Genomic DNA, 6,033 nt, shown 5'->3' with positions numbered 1-6,033 from the left:
TTAGAGTTATGGTTGGGGGGACAGGGATAGGTTATGGTAAGGTTAGGGCTAGGGTTAGTGAATAGTCAGATGAACAATTTCTTAAAGTTTGTTGAAAAACCGTATGTAGGGGGACTTATCTAAAAAAGTGTTACCAAAAAAAAATTCAATATATTTACTTAAAGATTAGAATAAGGGCCCATAGAGCTTTATGGACAACATCGTCTTCTTGTACTTTGAATATTGAAATGCATCTGTTGTGTTCCATGCCTTTACGGAGAGTAATATGTTGACATTGACTAAACGGAGTACAAGAGGAGAAGCTATGATTTACATGTTGCTACGGCAACATATATTGACGTGATAGATTATCAGACTTCCTCCATAAAGTATAGTGATGACGAGACATGCAGGCAGACCTTGGAGAGAGGAGTCACTTCACTGATCAAGACTGACTGAGATATCCTACTATTAAGATAGTGATGACGAGACATGCAGGCAGACCTTGGAGAGAGGAGTCACTTCACTGATCAAGACTGACTGAGATATCCTACTATTAAGATAGTGATGACGAGACATGCAGGCAGACCTTGGAGAGAGGAGTCACTTCACTGATCAAGACTGACTGAGATATCCTACTATTAAGAGGTGATTGATACCGTAGTATCTCAAAACATTTTCCTCCCTATTTCTAATGTTATTGGAAAGTGGTAGCTTTTGAATGCACCACTAGCTGAAACAATACATTTCCACCAGTGGTGGAAAAAGTATTACATTGTCATACTTGATTAAAAGTATCAGGACTCAGGATAAGACCCAGATGCAGACAGATTGAATCACAGATGTTTATTTACAAAACAGGTTGCAGGCAAATGACAGGTCAAGGGCAGGCAGAGGTCAGTAATCCAGGGCAGAGTCAGTAAGGTACAGAACGGTGGGCAGGGTCAAGGCAGGCAGAGGTCAGTAATCCAGGGCAGAGTCAGTAAGGTACAGGTTCAGGGCAGGCAGAATGGTCAAAACCTGATGAACTACAAAATAGGGACAAGTAAAACAGGAGTACAGCAACAAACAAAAAACACGCTGGTATGCTTGACAAGACGAACTGGCAACAGACAAATAGAAAACACAGGAATAAATGCACATGGGATAGTGGAAAAATGGGCGACACCTGGAGGGGGTGGAGACAAGCACAAGACAGGTGAAACAGATCAGGATGTGACAAAAAGTACAAGAAATATACAAGAAAAGTATACATCATTTCAATTATTATTATTTATATATTTTTTCAGATAGCCAGGGGACACACACCAACACTCAGACATAATTTACTAATGAGGCGTTTGTGTTTAGTTAGTCCGCCAGATCAGAGGCATTAGAGATGACCTGGAATGTTCTCTTGATAAGTGCATAATTTGGGCAATTTTCCTGTCCTGCTAAGCATTCAAAATGTAACAAGTGCTTATGGGTGTCAGGGAAAATGTATGGAGTAAAAAATGCATTCATTTCTTTTAGAATGTAGTGGAGTAAAAGTTCTTAAAAATATAAGTGGTAAAGTAAAGACACACACCTGAGTTCCAAATATCTCTAAAGGTCTCCCCAGCATGAGTTGTTTTATGCACGTAATGTCAGAATGCGCTCACTGTTCCAAAATGTGTTTTTACGCAACATGGCAGTTAACATGCGCTGCCTGATAATTATCTATAGGCCATGTTTCAACTTGTCAATTTCAAATTATTTTCTAGCAAGTTGTATTTTCTAACAACAGGTTGAATTGAGGTGTGTTCCGCCTCCTCATTAATTCACATAGAAGGAGCCCATTTCTGCGTTGCGGATAATTAATGTTTGACGCTTTACTTTACTGAGATGTATACATTTCTCTATTCGAGGAGAGCCCACCGCACTTCACTCATGAATGCGCAGATCAAGTATGCATATATTTGCGCAGTCTTGCAAGAATTGAAACATTTTCTTGCTCGCGCATGCTTGCCTTCTTGTTGTTTTCCTTACACATAATCACTTTGGACATGTGTGCGTTCCTATCAAAGTAAGTTCCTTATTTTCTGTATATCGTGTTGTCGTTTCCACCTACAGTATTTTAATGAAACAGCAGGGAGCAGGTCTCGAACCCTCGACCTCCTAGCCCGAGGTCCGGTGCGCTATCGACTGTGCCGCAAAAGCATGCTCATTCTTTCAAAGAAAGCGCGTCCTCGCGCTAGCTTGCACAAACTACCCATCGTAGGATTACTTTCGATTCATAGAAAGTGTTTTACTCACTTATTTCGATCAATGGTGAGTTCACCCGTGATGTGATTAATTATAAATAGTTATTGTTATTAGCTAATTCATATTGTAGTTTCTGCCAGCCGAGAATTATAAAAATATGACCGTTTGAGTTATGTACATCTTTCCTCTTCGCTAGGACAAATGTAGCCTTCATTTTTCCGTTTTGGATGATTGTGTTACGCTGTAGCTACTTCTGTGAATGTCTAAACATTGCATCCAAAAATAAACTGCTCACATTCTGGACATAACTTTGTAAGGACTGTGTTTGTGCAAAATGTTTCTGAAAAAAAACAGTGTGGCCAGCTCAAACGCTGATTGTTTCCTTATACCAAAACTGGACGTCCTAAAGAAGCATTCTAATCACACCGGTTTGATCGTACACTACAGGTACCACTGTAGAATGATCATACCCTTGTGCTGGTACATGTGAAAAGGTTTTAAAGTATTTTTACTTAAGTACTTTACATCACTTGATTTCCACTAGCATTGCTACATTCTCCAAAAGTGCTAAGAATCAGATTTTCGAAATTGCTCAATAATCAGTTAACTAATTTAAAAAGGGTTTGGCCAAATTGTTATTTTTTATTTGTCTTATTTTTTCTAGTCATCTGTTTGTAGTTGCTAGTGATGACTGTAAGTCAGTGTTAGGCTCCTGCCCTATGGTACCCATCACCTGCTTCTGTAGTGTGAGGTAGCTTGATGTACAGTACAAAACTCTCCCCTTTACAGGACACTAGGCAATCACAGAGCCTTACCCCTAATCCCTCTCCTTAATACTGAGTGCCAAGTAGAGAGGCATAGTGTCCCATTTTTTTCAGGTTTGGTACAGTATGACTTGACTGGGGAATGAACCCCCAACCTCAGGGTGGACACTCTAACAAGGCCACTAAGTTGGTTCAAACTGTACAGTAGACTGTATTTTGTTTTTTCCAATTTGAAATGTAGATAATCAGATAGTCATAAGTACACCTGTTTAAGTATAACTGTATTGCAGATGGGCATCATCATTACTGTTATTGTATTATACATGTTACCAATGTTGGTGTTTTATAGATACTACCAATATTGCTGTTTTAAACATACTACCAATTAGAGGTCAACCGATTAATCGATATGACCGATTAGGGCTGATTTCACATTTTCATAACAATCAGTAATCGTCATTTTTGGACACCGATCATGGCCGATGACATTGCAGGTAAGGTGGTAAGGAGGTAAGGTGCTAGCTAGCATTAAACGTATCTTATAAAAAACAATAAATCTTAACATAATCACTAGTTAACTGCACATGGTTGATGATATTACTAGTTCATCTTGCTTGTCCTGCGTTGCATATAATCAATGCAGTGCCTGTTAATTTATCATTGAATCACAGCCTACTTTGCCAAACGGGTGATATAACAAGCGCATTTGCGAAAAAGCACTGTCATTGCACCAGTGTACCCAACCATAAACATCAACGCCTTTCTTAAAATCAATACACAAGTGTTTATTTTTAAACCTGCATATTTAGTTAATATTGCCTGCTGACATGAATTTATTTTAACTAGGGAAATTGTGTCACTTCTCTTGCGTTCTGTGCAACAGAGTCAGGGTATATGCAGCAGTTTGGGCCGCATGGCTCGTTGCGAACAAAGACAGCCAACTTCGCCAAACGGGGGTGATTTAACAAAAGCGTATTTGTGAAAAAAAAACAATCGTTGCACGAATGTACCTAACCATAAACATCAATGCCTTTCTTAAAATCAATACACAGAAGTATATATTTTTTTAAACCTGCATATTTAGTTTAAAGAAATTCATGTTAGCAGGCAATATTAAACTAGGGAAATTGTGTCACTTCTCTTGCGTTCATTGCACGCAGAGTCAGGGTATATGCAACAGTTTGGGCCGCCTGGCTCGTTGCGATCTAATTTGCCAGAATTTTACGTAATTATGACATAACATTGAAGGTTGTGCAATGTAACAACAATATTTAGACTTATGGATGCCACCCGTTAGATAAAATACGGAACGGTTCCCTATTTCACTGAAAGAATAAACGCTTTGTTTTCGAAATGATAGTTTCCGGATTTGACCATATTAATGACCTAAGGCTTGTATTTCTGTGTGTTATTATAATTAAGTCTATGATTTGATAAAGCAGTCTGACTGAGCAGTGGTAGGCAGCATTCAAACAGCACTTTACTGCATTTGCCAGCAGCTCTTCGCAATGCTTCAACTCCGGAGATTAGGCTGGCAATACTAAAGTACCTATTAGAACATCCAATAGTCAAAGGTATATGAAATACAAATGGTATAGAGAGAAGTAGTCCTATAATAACTACATCCTAAAACTTCTTACCTGGGAATATTGAAGACTCATGTTAAAAGGAGCCACCAGCTTTCATATTTTCTAATGTTCTGAGCAAGGAACTTAAACGTTAGCTTTTTTACATGGCACATATTGCACTTTTACTTTCTTCTCCAACACTTTGTTTTTGCATTATTTAAACCAAATTGAACATGTTTCATTATTTATCTGAGACAATTGATTTTATTGATGTATTATATTAAGTTAAAATAAAAGTTTTCATTGTTCATTCAATATTGTTGTAATTGTCATTATTACAAATATATATATATAAAATCGGCCAATTAATCGGTATCAGGCTTTTTTTGGTCCTCCAATAATCGGTATCGGCGTTGAAAAATCATAGTCGGTTGACCTCTACTACCAATGTTGCTGTTTTCAACATACTACCAATGTTGCTGTTTTTCCTGTATTGCTTTGGGTGCAGGAGTGGTTGTGAATGTGGGCAGGCCTTTGGACATGCATGTGTGCTTGCAGGTGTATATATTTTTATTTATTTATTTTACTAGATAAGTTGACTGAGAATGCATTCTCATTTACAGCAACAACCTGGAGAATAGTTACAAGGGAGAGGAGGGGTGATGAATGAGCCAATTGGAAGCTGGGTATGATTAGGTGGCCAGATTGGGAATTTAGTCAGGACATCAGGGTTAACACCCCTACTCTTATAAGTGCCATGGGATCTTTAGTGACCACAGAGAGTCAGGACACCTGTTTAATGTCCCATCCGAAAGACGGCACCCTACACAGGGCAATGTCCCCAATCACTGCCCTGGGGCATTGGGATATTCGTTTTTTTAGACCAGAGGAAACAAGGCCTCCTACTGGCCCTCCAACACCACTGATAATATAGACATCACTGGGATGGTACTATAAAAACCACTTAGTCATTTAACATTTTCATATTGGGTTAACTTTCTTTCTATGACATCATTTAAATGATGTCAGTAAATGTAAATCATTGGGTGTTATAAACAAGCTGCTTTGACATGTAAAATGTTCATATTTGATTAACAGTAGTTTCTAGAATATCATGTAAATAATTATGTCAGTTCAGTTTGGTTTTGCTGTTATTCCAAGTGAGGCCAATTCTAATTTGAAAGATATCAGCATAGAGTCACCTCTAATTTACAGGACATCAGGAGATACATGATTGTTGAGGAGGTCAGACTGACCTTGATTGCATCCTAGCTAGCTGTATACAGTTGGTGACTGGAGACCATAAAGTATGTTATGTATGCATGGGCTGTATGTGCCTTTTGTCTTTACAGACAGGAGACAAGTGGTTGAATGAAGCCTCCACCATTAACCATGCAGTGGAGTCAGTCTCTCGGCTCCTTAATAGGTAAATATCTTCTGAGTAATTTCAGTATGCCGACAAACAACTGTATGCGTATGATTATTGGCACAACGGCAGC

Source organism: Oncorhynchus tshawytscha, linkage group LG10 (genome assembly GCF_018296145.1).
Source record: "Oncorhynchus tshawytscha isolate Ot180627B linkage group LG10, Otsh_v2.0, whole genome shotgun sequence".
Classification (NCBI taxonomy): domain Eukaryota; kingdom Metazoa; phylum Chordata; class Actinopteri; order Salmoniformes; family Salmonidae; genus Oncorhynchus; species Oncorhynchus tshawytscha.
This window is presented reverse-complemented; position numbering follows the sequence as displayed.